The following is a 17,418-nucleotide window of genomic DNA, read 5'->3' on the forward strand; positions in this document are numbered from 1 at the left end:
ACCCACCCCTCCACCCATCCCTGCCCAGCTCCAGCCTGCTCCCTCCCGATTTCAGTTCCCAGGATGTGGTGGACTCTCTCTCCAACTTCAGACCCTAAGACATTCCGTGCTGTCTCTGCCCTTCAAGCCTCCCTACTCCCAGGGCTTCTCTGGGCTCCCCCAGCTAATTGCACCTCTATCATAGCACTTAAACATTTTGTGTGATTGTGGGTTTATTCGTGGTCTCCCCCACTCTGCTGGGGGCATTTTGCAGGTGGAGATTGTGGCTTGTTCATGGCTGTACCCCCAGAAGGCAGCCCGGGGCCTGGCACTCAGTCACATGAATGAATGAATGGATAGATGGATGGGTGGATGGGGGAATGAAAAAAACTATGATATCACCTTCAAGTAAACAATGAGGTGGACAATGAATGAGTGACAAGCATAATTCCTTCAAATATTTAAAGAACTGCCTTAGGGCAAAAGGAGAAAGGAAAACGTGATCCTATGTAGCCCCAGGAATTGCATTTAGGACAGAATCAATGTCACAGGGGCAGATTTCAGCTGAAGGCTAAGGAAAGGCTTTCGAACAGGGCTCTCTCAATATGGTGGGTGACTTGCGGGGAGTGAGCTCCCCATCACAGGGGGCAGGTAAGCAGAGGCCTGGCAGTGAGGTCTAATGTCAGTGTGCTAAGAGGTATTTCAGTACTGCACTTGGCAATCTGGAGTCCTGGCGTCAGAGGGTTGTGTGGCCCACTTCTGGGATAATGTGGAACATCTGGTGAGTATCCTTGTTCCCCTGGCCTTTGGTGGGGACAGGACGCAGAAGGAGAACATCTCACTGGGGGCTGTAAAGGGCTGAAGGGACAGCATATCTTCATTTGCCTGGCAAGCTCCAGACATTTGGTCTCCCAAGACTGTGGACAGGGTGCCGGGGGGGATGGGGGCTGTTGCAGGCTTTGGGGTGGGAGGAGGAGGAGGAGGAAGGGGGTACAGGGTGACCTTGAGGAAGGAGGCAGCTTGGGTATAGGAGCTGAGCCTGTCCTGGGTCATAGAAGTCTTGGGTGCACGTCCTGACAACCCTGGCATCACACTGGCTCGTGCCTTTAGGCTCATCACTTCCCTTCCCTAAGTATGAGCTCCCCTGTTTGTCAAAGGAGAGGCAGAGTCAGTGCTCCCCAGGAGTCAGGAGTATGTGTTGATGCTGTGTGTTCTTGGGAAGGTTGCTTAATCTCTCTGAGCCTTTGCTTCCACATCTAGAAAGTAGAGATAACAGCAGCCACCCCTCAATCCACAGGGTCATTCTGGAAACCAAGACACATCTGTGAGTGGAATCTCCCTCCCTCCCTCCCTCCCTTTCTTCCTCCCTCCCTCCCTCCCTTCCTTTCTTCTTTCCTTTCTCTTTGTTGTGCACCTACTATGTGCTTTGAAAAGCCTGAACTGACTCTGGGTGCTGTGGCTCACACCTGTAATCCTAGCACTTTGGGAGGCCGAGGCAGGTGGATCATCTGAGGTCAGGAGTTCGAGACCAGCCTGGCTAATATGGTGAAACCCCATATTGTCTGATTTTCTCTACTAAAAATTGGCTGGGTATGGTGGCATGTGCCTGTAGTCCCAGCTACTCAGGAGGCTAAGACAGGAGAATTGCTTGAACCTGGGAGGCAGAGGTCGCAGTGAGCTGAGATTTGCACCATTGCACTCCAGCCTGGGTGACAGAGCAAGACTAAGCCTGAACTGTTTTTCCAATCCATTGACTGTGTGTGTTTGTGTATACTGAGGTGACTCGACTTCACCTCCCTGTGCAGTGCGTCCCTCCTGCTCCGTGACCTATGGGATGGGGATGGGGACTCCTGCTCCGAGGGCAGACGCGACCTCCTGCGAGCCACATGCTTGGAGCTGTTGAGGGACCACAGGCCCAGCTCTCATTAAATTCTTCACTTGTCTCTGTATTGCAGGAGGCCTCAGGAAAGGCAGGTTTCATGAATGAAATATCAAAGTGTTTACCAAGCAGAAAACACCTGACGTTGTCCTGGTTTCCTGGAGGCGACAGAGGCACCTGGTGGCCCTGGTTCCTCTGGGTGCTCCCTTGGGACCCTCTGGGCACAGCCTCATGGCTGGGGAGCCCCCCACCCCACCTGTCCCTGAGCATGGGGACCCGTGGGAGCCCTGTACTGAGCACCCCTGTGTGGGGACTCACCTAGCATAGGACAGGGCTGTGGTCACCTCAGATACAGAAGAGGAGCCGCTGGGTCACAGGGGCCAAGCCACAGCCCAGGGCCCCAGGGAAAAGGTAGTAGGGCCAGGAGGGGGTCCAGGCAGGCTGGCTTGGAGCCTACCGCAGGCCTCAGCTCTCCTGGTGGACAAGGATCAGGGCAGTTTTTAGGTGGACAGAGGCAGGAAAGCCTCTCAGGGCTGGGCACTGAGCGGACCCTCATCTCTAGCCTCCCACCTTCCCTGTGAGATGGGCATCGTCCTGTTCCCCAGCCAAGGAAACCAAGGCTCTGAGGTCACCCAAGGCCCCATGGAAGTGGGAGAGGACAAGGAAGGGCGGAAGGGTGGACAGGCCAGGCTGATCTCTTGTGTTTCTCTGTCGCTGGCTTCCTGTACCCCCCGCCCCGTTCTTTCTCTCTTTCTCCCCTGACCCACACCTTCCCCACTGGCTTCTGGCCCCTCTCCTAGCCCCTTCCTGCTGCCTGGGCACCTGGCCATTCTCTGGGCAGCAACCCAGGGGCTGGCTGGGCTCCAGGCATCTATTTTGCTCCGGCCCAGACACAGAGGCAGAGCAGGAGCCCCTGTGCGTGGGGAGCAGCGGCAGAGCCAGAACGCAGCGGGAGGGTGCTGGCCTGGGCCTGAACCTGAGAGGGAAGTTCGGGTTTTCAAAGCAAAGGCATGCTGAATGTTTTACTTCAGGTGTTTTCTTGTTCTTCTCACTGGCTGGCATCTCCCTCCCTCCCAGGTCACAAAAAGACATTCCATCAAAAGCAAAGAGGTGATGGCGCAGTTTTAAGTGTCAAAACTCCAACAACGTGATCACGTTGAGTTCTCTGAGGCCTGTCAGGTCAGGTCAGTGTTCCCATTTACGACCGAGAAAACCGAGGCCGAGGTGGACGCGAACTGTTGGAGGCCACAAGTTCATTCCATTACTAAGTCCCAGACCTGCTGACCTCCAGCCCTTCCTCTTCCCCACAATCCCATGACAGCTCTAAACTCAGCTCTGGGTTTTTTTGGTCTTTAAGACAATGATAATCTGTGAAGTAAGTTGGGAAGGTCCCTAGGGGACCAGCTGGGTACAAGGAAGGAAGCCAGTCCCTGTTGGTGGTCACTTCCTGAATGTGGTGGTGGCCAGTACTAGGGTGAATGACCCTCTGAGGGGCAAGATGAAATGCTGATATATGACTTCCCTGGACTCAGCCAGCGCTGTCTCCAGCTGCCAAGAGGATGACCAGACTCCAGGACCTTTTCTTACCCAGAAAGCCCCGGTGCTCCCTTCAAGAAGAGCAGTCAATCTCCGTGACTTTCTTTTCGGGGTCAAGGGGTCTTCAGGTTGCTCTGGGTCCAGCTCCACCTGATGGAATTCCGCCCCAACACCTGGGGATGAGCCCAACCCCTGCCTCTCCCTTCTGGGCAGGACTGGGGACTGTGGTTCACTCTCTGTAGGGAAAGCATCCCTGGGAGGCTCTGGGGACCTCAGGGAAGGGGCTCACGGGGGCCAGTCCTTGCCCTCCTATAGAGCCAGCGTCCCTTTGAGCTTGCCTCTGGGGCCTTGTGGGACAAAGTCCAGGAAATCAGAGCTGATAAGGCCAGTTTCATGGGTCATGATCAGGATTTGAGAGCTGGAGTGTCTGATCCTGTCCATGCTTGGCTATTATTAGTCCTCGGACTTTCTTTGTGCCTCATTTTCTGCCTCTGTAAAATGGGGATTATCACTGCTTTCTGGTAGGCTTGTTGTGGGCAGTAAATGGATGAGTGCGAGTGAGTTCCTGACGGCAGTGCCCGGTGCCTCGACGGTCAGCGTTCGGTGAGCCGCAGCGTTGTTGTTATTGTTCTTATTTGGCACCACGTTTCCAAGCGCAGGTTGCAGGATGACAGCTTGGGGAAGTAGTTGGAGCTCCTGGCCTTCATGCTTAATGCATCTAAGTTTAGGGCTTGGAGCAGGAGAGGACGTCGCCATGTGGAGGCAGAGACTTAGTTGTCTGCATCCAACTGAGATGCACGGAAATGCTTCCATTGGCAACTGGGGAGAAGGGATGAGGACAGGGCCAGATGCGCCACCCCCCCAGCCCCTCAAGGAATAAGGAAGTGAGGTGGGGGCATAGAAGGGCAGCAGCAGGGGCGGCTGGCCAGAGGGGCTTCCTTCAGCCCCCACACCTTCCTCCCATTGAGTGAGTCAACCTGGGCAGGCCCCAGAAGCTGGAACATTGAAAAGAACATTAGTGGCCAGGCGCAGTGGCTCACGCCTATAATCTTGGCATTTTGGGAGGCTGAGGCGGGTGGATCACAAGGTCAGGAGTTCGAGATCAGCCTGACCCATATGGTGAAACCTTGTCTCTACTAAAAATACAAAAATTAGCCAGGCATGGTGGCGTGCACCTATAATCCCAGCTACTTGGGAGGCTGAGGTAGGAGACTCGCTTGAACCTGGGAGGTAGAGGTTGTGGTGAGCCGAGAGCACGCCACTGCACTCCAGCCTGGGCAAGAGCATGTCCTCCATTTTACAGATGAGGCCCCAAGAGCAGAAGATCCTTGCACAAGTTTATGCAGCAAATCACTGTCCAGGCTGGTTGAGGCCCCAGGTTTCCTGACTCCCTGTCCAGTGTCCTTTCTCCTTAGAGAGTCAGGAGAGATGAAGTTGGGAGGGGCAGGGCTGACCCCAGGGCTCCTTAACCTAGGGGTCTTGAGAGGGGCAGGGCTGACCTCTGGGGCTCCTTAGGATTCATCAACCCAGGGGTCTCTGAGTGGAGCTTATGACCTGGACCTCATTATCAGGGGGGATGAATCACTCCTGCCAGACAGTGAGGATGCTGAGGCTGAGAGAGGGCCAGGCTGGCTCAGGTGGCTTGGCATGTAAGCAACAGGCAGGATCTTAGGTCAAGAGCTCTTATCTCCAAGCACAGCCAGCATCCCTGTGCTGATCCCTTTCATTTAAAATCTCACCTAGAGCTTTGGAGACAAAGCCAATTTTATTACAGCTTCCACATCTTGCACAAACCATGCCCACACACCTGTCATCTTGTAATTATTCTTGTTCCTCTCTCCGTCTCTGGGGCTTCGAGGCTCCTCCCGGCTTGCACAGCCTCTCCTCCCACTGCCAGGCTCCCAGGGCTAACCCTCAGTGTGCCATAAAGTGCTGCATTATTTATTTCCTAATAAAAAGACAACTTGGGTGACCCAATGGGAGATTAAAACAGATTTACTATGAGATGATTGATCGTAAAACTGCAGGTGAAATCAACACAAGACGAGGTAGGGAGAGGGAGCCAGAAAGTAAAGGACAGGAGCCGCTGGTGACATTAGTCAAGGGGGTTCACATTCGCACAGGTGACCAGGAGTACTGTGGCCTTCAGGCTTCCTCTTGGAGAAGGCTGTGCGGGATGCCTGGACCCCAATCTCCTGCTGTGTGGCTCCAGATGCTTCCCTTCTACTCTTGAACCTCAGCTTCCCTATTTATTGAATGCAGAGACTGGAGTAGGAAGTAGGGGCTTCTCGCTTGGTAAGAGTGGAAAGAGCATGGTCTTTGGCACCAGATAAGCTGGGGCTTGGGCTCCAGCCTGCTGGGTCCCAGGAGAGGCCTTAGGCAGAGCACTTCTCGAAAGTGCCCTTTTCTTCCCATGGAGATGGCAGTAATAATGGTAATGATAATGGTGATGATGATGATGATGATGACAATGATTCTAGTAATAATAATAATAGTGATAACATAGCTAATCGATGAATATCGAGGGCTTAACTACACTTTAATACACTTAGAAAAGCACCCCGTGTTCTTAGTCTTTCCCTTACATAGAATCATATAGCCCTCATAACAACCCTGTGGGTACTATTGTTATTTCCATCTTGCAGAGGAGGTGCGTTTCCCCATGAGGTATGGTGGCACCCAGAGAGCAGATTGCTGGCAAGACTGTTTGGCACCACAGTGGGTTTCCTGCTTGCCAACCGCAGCTTGTGGACTCTCAGAAGCTTCTTTACTATTCAGTGACTACAGACATTCCCTCTCCAGTGAGATCTGAATCATAGCAGGGGAGTGGGAGCTCTTTCAACTTTGTTTATTCCTTGAGTACTCTGCCTCAACTCCACATATTGGCTATGTCTGTCTAGCATTCTCTTTACTCCATAGTAATTAATCCCATCATTAGGCAATCATTCTTCTCTCTCTCTTTTTTTTTTTTTGAGAGGGGGTCTCATTCTGTTGCCCAGGCTGGAGTGCAGTGGTAAGATCATGGCTCACCACAGCTTTGAGCTCTCGGGCTTGGTAATTCTCCCACCTTAGTCTCCTGAGTAGCTAGGATTATAGGCTTGAGGCACTGTGCCCAGCTCTAGGAAATAATTCTTTATATGAAGCTTTTCCTGATAAAATTATGTGTGATTCTACCTTCTGACTAGATCCCAGCTGACATAGAATTGGTACTAAGACTAGTGCTGGGATATAGACTAGCAAAGATGGTATTTATAATATTTTAAAAGTAAACTTAAAATGATAACTATTCCTAGCTCATGAGTCATGCAAAAATAAACCGTGGATTAGATTTGGCCCTCAGGCCATAGTTTGACAACCCCTGGCTTGGAGAGACTGTCTCATATAGTTTGGATCTGTGTCCTCACAAAATCTCATGTTGAATTTTAATCCCCTGTGCTGGAGGTGGGGCCTGGTGGGAGGTGATTGGATCATGGGGTCAAAGTTTCCATGAATGGATTAGCACCATCCTGTAGGTGTTGTTCTTGTGATAGTGAGTGTGTGAGTTATCACGACATCTGGTTGTTTAAAAGTGTGTTTCACCTTCCCCATCTCTCTTCCTCCTGCTCCAGCCATGTAAGATGTACCAGCTTCCCCTTTGCCTTCCACCATGATTGTATGTTTCCTGAAGCCTCCCTAGAAGCTGATGCTCCATATTTCCTGTACAGCCTGAAGAATCATGAGCAAACCAAACTTCTTTTCCTTACAAATTACCCAGTCTCAGGTATTTCTTTATACAATTTTCTGTGAGAATGGACAGAAAATTGGTACCAGAAGTGGGGTATTGATATAAGGATGCCTGAAAATGTGGCTTTGGAACTGGGTAACAGGCAGAGGTTGGAAGAATTTATAGGGCTCAGAAGAAGACAGAAAGATGAGGAAAATTTGGAACTTCCTAGAGACTTGTTAAATTGTTGTGACCAAAATGCTGATAGTGATATGGACAACAAAGTCCAGGCTTAAGAGGTCTCAGATGGAGATGAGGAACTTATTGGGAATGGAGTACAGGTCACTTTTGCTATGCTTTAGCAAAGAGCTTGGCTGTATTATGCCCCTGCTCTAGGGATCTGCGGAACTTTGAACTTGAGAGTGATGATTTAGGGTATCTGGTGGAAGAAATTTCCAAGCCATAAAATATTCAAGAAGTAGCCTGGCTGCTTCTGACAACCTATGCTCATATGCTTGATCAATGTAATGACCTGAAACTGGAACTTATATTTAAAAGGGAAGTAAAGTGTAAAAGTTTGGAAAATTTGCAGCCTGGCTATGTGGTAGAAAAGAAAAATTCATTTTCAGGGGAGGAATTCAAGCATGTAACAGAAATTTGCCTAGGTAAAGAGGAGCCAATTGCTAATAGCCAAGACACTGGGGAAAGGGCTTCAAAGGCATTTCAGAGAACTTTGAGGCAGCCCCTCGTATCACAGTCCCAGAGGCCTAGGAAGACAGAATGGTTTAATGGGCTAGGCCCAGGGCCCCTGCTGCCCTGCACAGCCTCAGGATATCACTCCCTGCATCCCAGTCATTCCAGCTCCAGCTGTGGCTCAAGGGAGCCCAGGTACAGCTTGGGTTGCTGCTTCAGAGGGTGTAAGCCATAGCCTTGGTGGCTTCCATGTGGTATTAAGCCTGCATGTGTGTAGAGTACAAGAGTTGAGGCTTGGGAGCCTCTGCCTGAATTCCAGAAGAGGTATAGAAAAGCCTGGATGTCCAAGCAAAAGCTTGCTACAGCTAGTGTGGAGGGGAAATATGGAGTTGGAGTCCCCACAGAGTCCTCACTGGGGCACTAATACACTGACCACTGGGAAATACCCAGATCTTTTAGGGATCATTGGATACTGGCTGTGAATTGATGCTAAATCCTGAGGACCCAACATGCCACTGTGGTCCATGAATCCAACTGTGGATTACAATGGCCAGGGGATAGACAGAGTCTTATTTCAAATTCATCTCACAAGGGGTCCAGTTAGTTATTTCCTTTGTTTCTGAAAGCCCAATTGGAATAGACATCCAGAGCAGGTGGTAGAATTCCCACTTAGGCTCTCTGGCCCATGGGGTGATGATAGTATGGTAGGAAGGGCTATGTAGGAGGCCTTGGACCTTTCCCTCCCTAGAAAGATAGTAAACCTAAAATGATAATGCTTCCCTTGGGGGAAGAGGGATTGTGAAGATTAATGCTGCCATAAACTGGAAAGATGCAGGGATACTTCTAAATAGAGGATTATCAATCCAATTGACTTGCTCAGAAGTTAGATGGGTCTTGGAGAATTACCGTGGAAGGCTGTAAACTTAATCAGGTGGTTACTCCAATTGCAGCTACTTTTCCAGATATATTCATTTTACTGAAGCAAATCTGTATGGCTTCTGGCAGTTGGAATGTGACTACTGACCTGATTAATGCCTTTTCTCTATACCAATTTTGTAAGAACCACTAGAAGTATTTTTCTTTTAATTTGTCAACACCAATAGTGCACTGTCAGAATCTTGCCTAAGGGCTAAGCGAGGAGCTCCCCACTAAGAGGGGATGTCAGCTCCCCTGCTATCTCTCATTGCATAGTCTGCTGAGATCTTGGTGGTTTTGATATTCCACAAAACAACACACTTGTCTACTACATTGATGGCATTATGCTGATTTGATCCAATGAGAAGGAAATAGCTAACTAAAGATAGGACTAAATCCCACCAAAATCCAGTATGCTACCCCAGTGAAGTTTCTGGGGCTTTAATGGTACAAAGTATGTTGAGATATCTCCTCTGGCAGAAAGACAAACCCCTGCACCTTACATTACCTATCACGAAAAAAGAGGCAGAATGCTTCCTAGGCCTTTTGGATCTTGGAGGCAACATATACCACATTCGAATGTGCGACTTTGATCCAACAACAGGGTCAATCACCAATTTTGAGTGGAAACCATAGGAAGAGAAGTCTCTGTAGCAGTTCCAGGCAGCAGCACAAATGGTTTCACTCCTTTGGCCTTATGAGATAACAGTTGCAATGACACTCAAAGCATCTGTGGCCAAAAAGGATGCTGTTTAGAGCCTCTGGCCAGCACCAGTTGGAGAATCACACTGCAGACTTCTAGGATTTTGTAGCGAATCTATGCCCAGTGCCTGAGTTGGTCTCTCCTGACTCCCTGCTGTGTGGCACAGCCCTGCAGGTGTAGGTGCAAAGGGCAGGGCCAAGGAGCTTGTGCTGTTGGGGCCGACACCCTAGTGGTTAGGAGCACTGAGTTTCAGATGGCTGGCACAGAGTTTGAGTTCCAACTCTGTCACTAGCTGTGTGTCCTTATACAAGCTACTTTACCTCTCTGTGCCACATTTTTCCATCTGTAGAGTAGGGGCTAAGAGCGCCACATTATAGGGCTCTTGCAAGGATTGTCCTTGTAGAGCCATACTTTAAGCAGGCTTTTTTCTAGGTGCTCTGTTGAATTAACTCAATATTCCTCAAGTGACATTATGAAGAAGACACTATTATTATTCTCAGTTTTAGATGGGGACATTCAGCACAGAGCTGTTAGGTAACTCCCTCTGGATCCAAAGGTGTGAGTTGAGCTGGTCCTGGAACCCAGACCAGATGGATCTAGAATCTTCTATCTCAAATATTGGGCTACAGAATGCCCATCAGGTACTTAGTATGGGGCCTGGGCCATCCTAAGTCAGTTTCTTCAAGAATGGTCTGCATGCATGTGATCTGCCAGAATCACCTAGTTTGAGGACGGTATTTTCTGTTAAAAATACAGATTCTGGCCAGGCATGGTGGTTCATGCCTGTAATCCCAGCACCTTGGGAGGCTGAGGCGGGCGGATCACCTGAGGTGAGGAGTTCAAGACCAGCCTGACCAACATGGAGAAACCCTGTCTCTACCAAACATACAAAATTAGCTAGCCATGATAGCTCATGCCTGTAATCGCAGCTACTCAGGAGGCTGAGGCAGAAGAATCACTTGAACCTGGGAGGCGGAGGCTGCGGTGAGCTGAGATCACACCATTGCTCTCCAGTCTGGGCAACAAGAGTGAAACTCCATCTCAAAAAACAAAAAACCAAATACAGATTCCTCCCCACCCCACTCTAAGTCAGAATCTCTGGGTGGAGCCTGGGAGCCTGCATTTTGATACCCTCACCCCACTGCAGGTGATTTTTCAGCAAATGAAAGACAGAGAACCAAGGACTAAGAGTGCAATGAAATAGATTATGTTTTCATCTCATGCATTTTCAGCTAAAAAGTGGGAGCTCTGGGCTCTAGAATGAACCCTGCTGCAGAACTTACTTAGACGGGTCGCCTGCATTGCCTTGTCTGTTTTCCCACCTGTGTGGTGTGGATCTTGGTCCTCACTCTGCTCACCTTGCAGGAGGTGATGACGGATGAATGGAGAGTTTGAGTTCCAGCTCTGTTACTCACTAGCTATGCGTCTCTGTGCAGTTGCCTTACTTCTCTGTGCCACATCTCCTAATCTGAAGAGTGGGCCTAGGAGCTCTACATTGTAGGGCTGTTGCAAAGCTTGCCATTACAAAGCCACATTTTGTGTAGGCATTATTGTCAGACGTCTTTGGGTAACGGTGGGAACTGGAGTCACTCTGACTGGAGGCTGGAGGCCAGTGCTGCTGTAGCTGACTTCACTGACCATGTCATATGTCCTCTGAGCCTCAGTTTCTTCATCCAGGAGATGGGTATAATAATCCCTACCCTACATTGGTTATGGTGAGATTTAATAAGGCAGCAGACCTGAGAACACAAGGGAACACAAATCCCTGTCCCGCCATAAAATAGAATTTATTATGCACTTTATCTGTTCTAGTTTCCAAAACCTCCAGGGATGTCCAACATCCACAGGTAACTCTCATTCCAGAGTTTTTGCTGATGCTAGGATTGAATCAGAAAGGGATCTTTCTATCTCCCTTTTCCCAACTCAATGAGGAGCTGAAATACCTGCCCAGGTGCTGCTGGGATAGAAACCACAGCGGAACACAAACAGCAGCCTTAGATTTTATTAAGGTTGCATAGCGTCTGCTGAGCTGCAGTTAGCCTCATTTTCCATGCGTGTCCCACAACAACCTAAAGGCATAAACTCTGTCCCTTCCCTCTACTTCACCCCTCCCAAGCCTGACCCTGGGCCTAGACCCCGAGGAGCAGCAAGCCCGGTGATCTGCCTCCTCCTACATTTTCTGCTTGCTGAGCCAGGGAGGAAGGAGGAACAGAGTTCACTATAAGTGCCAGGACCCCAGCTCTGCTCTCTGGGTTTGTTACAAGAGAGATGTCTGAGGGTCATCGCAAAGTGCCTCAGTTTCCCCAAGGTGGTCTTTGGAAGGACAAAGAGGAAACAGCTCAGAGAGGCCTTGGCTGGAAAGGCAGTCTAGGCTTACTGATAGACCAGCTGTCCTCAGAGATGTCCCCATCCCAGCCCTGCCTCCTTTAGCCCCTGGAGTCATTGGAAGTGCAGTGTCCTTACCTTCCCTGTGTCCCTCCCTCACAAAAGCTGGGAGAAGACTTGGTCGGCCAGATTCTGGGCTCTCCACCTGTGAAGGCGGAGTCTGAGTGGTCACCTAGAGAGGAGGGAGGGGCCAGGCTTTGGAGCAGGACTCGCTGAAATCAGGACCCTCTGAAATCTAACCCTGGGCTGTTCCAGGATTCCAACACAGGAGAGCCTGGGGGATACCTGTGGGAAGCCAGAGCTCTTGTCTTGAAGCTGTGTTTTACCTTAGGCAGTGATTTTATTTAAGAAGGCTGGTAGGGGGAGAATGATGAAGGTTATTGGGGTGTTCTGAGCCTTAAATCAGGCCTTGGGGGCCACTGGTTGGCATCCTGACTCTACCACGTCCCGGCTGCGTAACCTCAGCCCTGTAACTTCACCTGTCTGATATTTGACTTCTTCATCTGTTAGATGGGACTGGCAATGCCCACCACGCAGGGCTGGTGTCGATGCAATGAGGTGTCTGCCAAGGGCCGGGTGGAGAGTCAGGCTCATGGTGGTCACCGGAGGGTGACCGGTTGCAGTCATCATGGTCTGTGGCTGCAGCCGCCCCTGGACCCCACCCAGAGGTCTCTGGACAGAAACAGTGGAGTTTACGTGCAAAGGAGCTGACAGAGAGGCTGTGAAGATGCAGGTATCATCTGCCTTTCTGGAAAACTCCTGACCTGGGCAACAATCTCAATACTGACCAGTCCTGACATCCCCACAGTGAGGATGGTGCACTACACCTGTTTGCAGTTACCTGGTGGGGGGCGGGGGGGCTGGGGAGGGTCGGTCAGGGGAAGAGCATGTGACTTCAGTGGAGGAAAACAACCTCAGAGTAGGCTTTTAACTCATGCTGTTCGCTTTGAGATGATTCTGAAAGTAATACATAAAGAAGAAAGTGTCAGTTGCCCAAAATCCCACTCCTTGGAGACGACCAATGTTTATATTACGGCCACTGCGAATGTATTTTAAGTTTTCTTCTATGTATATGACCATAAATCAAGTTCCCGTTTGTCTGTTATTCCAGCAGGTGAAAATGGCTCTGTAGTTTTTCACTAAATGTGGAGGCTTCATTTGGATGATCTGATTTGAAAGCAGTGAGGCCTCCTCAGAATTCACTGGTATGGGGTGTAGGGCAGCACAAAGAAATAACAGCCACCAAGCAGTGCAACTGAAACCAGGGACTGGAGAAGTCTTTGAGGCCAGTCTCAATCTGCCATCCATATCAGATGCAATGGACAGAGAGAACAGATGGAAAGATGGACGCTTCACCCTCCCACCTGCCACGTGAGTCACAGGGGCAGGTGCACTGACCGTGATCAAGCGACTTCTTGCCCAGGCAACTCCATGCACATGGGCAGCAGCAGGGAGATATTTATCCAGGCACAATTAATGAAGCTCCCGAGAAATGCAGGGGCAGCCACCTGCTGCCAGTGTGTGTGCGTGAGTGTGCACATACCCGTGTGAGTACGATTTGAAACTGGGGTCATCCTGCACATACAACTTTAAGTCCTTTTCCCTTCTCCTTTCATTGTAAGTGTTTGCCCCACATTATTCAACGTGGGCAGGAATTGGGGTTTGCATCCTAGGCACTGGCCGCAGGTGGGAGGCTGGGAAGCCGGTGTCTACTGAGTGCCGCATCGCCATCAGTGACAGGGAGCACATGTCACACGCGCTGTATACCAGGCCTTGTTTCAGATGCTTTATGTAGTGTATTAGCCTCATCCCTATTCTATAGGTGAGGAAACTCAGGCCCAGGGGTTAAATAGCTTCCCCAGGGCCACACAGCCAGGGACTAGCAGAGCCAGGATCTGAACCCAGCTGTCTGGCTGCAGAGCGCCCTACAGACCACACACCTGTGGCTTAAACAGCTTCCTCTTAGTCTTAACAGAGTTACTGCAAAGTAGATGGCAGGTGAAAAACATAAAAATCTTTACAAGTCCAGCATTGTGGTTTTTGTTTTCTTTTATTACAAATCAAGAGGGAATAGGGAAAGATTATGACTTAAGAACCCCGGGAAGCAGTGCTAGTGCTCCTATGATCAACTCAGCCTGCTAGGTCCTCTGGGTTCAGCTCTCTGTGGCTTCCTCTTGTGAGCTGGAAGCTGACATTGTCCTTAAAAATCCAACGTGGTGGTTGGGAGGAGAAATCGGCACAGGCTTTGGAGGGTGACTTGACCTCATGCATTAAGAACCTTAAAAACATGTGCATGCACTCGGTGTCCAAAACTCAGTTCCCCTTGGTGGGTTTCCCCCATGGGAACAAATTAAGAAGGGCACAAATTAAGGTGGTCACACATGGATTTTCTCCTGGTGTGCTTTGTAAACGCTTAACAGTTTAGACAACAAAGGCCCAACAGACCGGACCATGAACACCTGAGGGCAGAGCTGACACCTGCCCCACTCTCTGTTCTGACCTCACTTAATGGAGGGCCCAGCACACAGCAGGTCTTCAATTAGAATCTGTTGGAAATAGATGCTCGGTGCCACAAAGAAAAATCAGCACCGAGACAAAGGATCTTTCAGCAACACAATGTTCACTTTCTGGACGCAGGAAGGTTACCCTCACCAGCCATCATGCCGTGAGAGTGCAATGAACAAAGGAAAACACACAAATGTACCCCTTACGCATTTGGGGTCGTCCTTACTGCTGTGTCTGATCTCTGTTGGCTGGAACCAGACCTCACAAAACCTGATTGGCTAATAACTTAAAACTTTTCTAAACAGGTAAAAGCAGTGGAGAGCTGCACAGTGCCCGTAAGCCTGGCATGTCTAACAGCTATATAGAATAGCACTTAACCAAGAGTTATTAGCACACTTATTCTTTAACAAGAAAGGAAACTTTAAAAAGGAACTTTTCTACTTCCCACAGAATCGCAGGAGAAGAAACAGATGTGTAAATCTGTATACTGTAAGGCGGAAAAGACAGGTTTCAAAACTATATGTATAGCATGGTCCTTTTGTTTTTGGTTAAAAAAGGAGATAATAGTGTATTGATATGCACAGAAAAAGGCAGGCGGGCTATGCCTCCAAACGTGGGTGTAGCCATCTCCAGATGGAAGTGAGAGAATTTTACTTTCTTTTCTTTATTCTGTTCTGTAAAGACAAAATTATTTTCGCTACTTATAATCGAGATTTCTGGAGTGTTCTAAGCATGTTAATTCATTTCATCCATAGGTACTATTGTTATCTAAATTGCAGATAAGCAAACTGTAGGCTGAAGTATGCTTGATGGTAACTGGTGGTGCCAGGATTTGAACCCAGGCAGTAGCCCCTGTGCTGCTCCATTTCTGGGTGCACAAGCTGGGGAGGCAGGTCCTGTGTTCATCCCTTCCTCCAGGACACCTCTGACAGCGTTGAGAGTTCGGTTTTATGTCAAGCGGGTGTGACCGGTATAACGAGAACAGTAACAGTGGAAGATGTCCACTTTGGGAAAAGACCAGGAGCGAGAGAGCCCTGGTGCCCAGTGGGCGGGCTCTGTGCCACAGGCAGCTTTGGAGAGGTCAGGCAGTGGGGACTTGCTTCCCAGCTCAGCCCCAAAGGCTGCTGCCCTCACCGGGCCTGTGAAGCTGCTGCCTGTGGCTACTTTAGGGGAAATTCTGTCCTCTAGACTCTCCTCTTCATCAAAACCTACTTCCTCAGGTCTCTTTACCAGTTGCTGCCCTCCTGCCCTCACCTAGGCTTACCTGTGGCCAATACCTCGCATGGCAGCTCTTACCGTGGAGGCTCCAGCCCCAGCACCTCCCAGGGGGACTGACTGTGCCTTAGGCCTGTAGAGAAGGCACCACTGTGGAGTGAGCTGTGGGCAGCCTGGGCATCTGTGGGGACCAGCGTGGTGCTCTGGGCCCCATTCCTCAGAGGGGAGACTGGGCATCAAGGACAGAGAGTCACCCATCCGGGCCTGCGAATGGCAGAGCTGGGTTCTCTACAGATGTGTTCCCTGGCAAGAGTGAAACAAGCATAGGAGGTTCTGAGCAGCCAGCTGGGCGCTCCTTGGGCAAATTTCCCTGCAGACGCACTCCCGGGAGGGCGACTTTGTCCCGGGTCTTCCATGCTCACTACCGTTGATGCGCTGGGGAGAGGCTCTCATACATTCTCCCAGGAATCTCTGGAGGTGAGGACCACGACCTCCATTTACAGAGGAGGAAACTGAGGCTCAAAGAGGGGCAGTGGCTCCTCCAAGAAAGCACAGCAAGCAGGGAGGGAGCCAGGATTCACCCGGGCCTGCTAAGCAGGGAGGGAGGGAGCCAGGATTCACCCGGGCCTGCTGGATGACAGGGACTGGGTCCTCCCTCGAGCCCTGGCTGGGACACACTGGGCGGGTGGTCCAGCTAGCACTGGTCATTTGCAGGACAAATGGCAGTGGGGAGAGGAGGGAACTCACATCATCTGGGCACCCACCAGGTCTTGGCTTAGCTGTCACCTCCTCAGGGAAGCCCTGGCGACCTTGTCTATAACGCCATGCCTCAGCATCACTCTTTCGTTCAACGCTTTTTCATTGTGCCTTCATAGCACGTGCATTCCCGTGTCACAGCCCTTGGCACTGCATGGCTTAGACATCATCTGTCTCCCCGGCTACTCTGAGATCCATGAGGCTCACTTTGCTCAGAGTCGTGTCCCCAGGTTCGTGTCCTCAGGGCCTGGAACCGTGTGTGCCTGGATCAGAATAGATGCTCAATGAATTTGTATGAAGAGCCGGAAACATTCCCCGCCATCTTTGCTTGGATTCTCTCACCAACCCTGCCAGGTAATCCCCATGTTACAGATGAGCAGGGGAGACCAGAGAAGTAACGTGCTGTGCCCAAGGCCACCCCCTGCATTGTGTGCTGGAGGCAGGATTCACACTCCCAAACCAGGGCTCCTTCATCTGGAAATCAGGACCACCACGTGAGGGGATCCCCTGAGCAGGAGGGGCAGAGTAAAGCATCTGGGGCTGGCAGGATCCCTGAAAGCCCAGTCCTGGGCAGAAGCAGGAGCTCCAGAGCTGCTTCCCAGGCTGCTGAGAAGTCCCTCCTGCCCTAGTTTTTTCAAAATAGAAGGTCCCTGGGCAGCGCTGTTCAAAGGGGATGGGGGGAGTTCAAAGCAAACAGACCCCAGATTGCAGAGTCCCGAGCTCTGTTTGCAAAGACACTGTATGCCTTGGGGACTCAGTCAGAGGGAGGGGGTGATCAGCACAGCCAGGGGCCAGGTCTGCCTGCCAAGCAGGGCCACGCTGAGCCCGACAGGGTGGGTTAGACTCCTGCACTTTTGGGGTTGTTCGTTCCCAGAGGAGGCATGGAGTTAGGGCTGGAGGTCACTGAAGCTGTGGGTGCAGAAAGAACAGTAGGTCTGATCTCATGTGGAGCTGGGTTTAAATCTCCATTCTGCCATCCGCTAGGTTTGTGATGCTGGGTAGCTTCCTTCAGATCTCTAAACCTCAGTTTCTCTATCTGTAAAATGGGGAATCTTCCTGAGACTGTCATAAGAAGTAAGGGAATGTAGGTTAAAGAGCCTGGCGTGTCGGAGTCGCTCAGTAAACCTGAGATCCCCTCCCCTCCAGCAA

This window comes from Aotus nancymaae, unplaced genomic scaffold (genome assembly GCF_030222135.1).
Source record: "Aotus nancymaae isolate 86718 unplaced genomic scaffold, 86718_ANA_hifiasm-v0.15.2.pri h1tg000053l, whole genome shotgun sequence".
In the NCBI taxonomy this organism is placed as follows: domain Eukaryota; kingdom Metazoa; phylum Chordata; class Mammalia; order Primates; family Aotidae; genus Aotus; species Aotus nancymaae.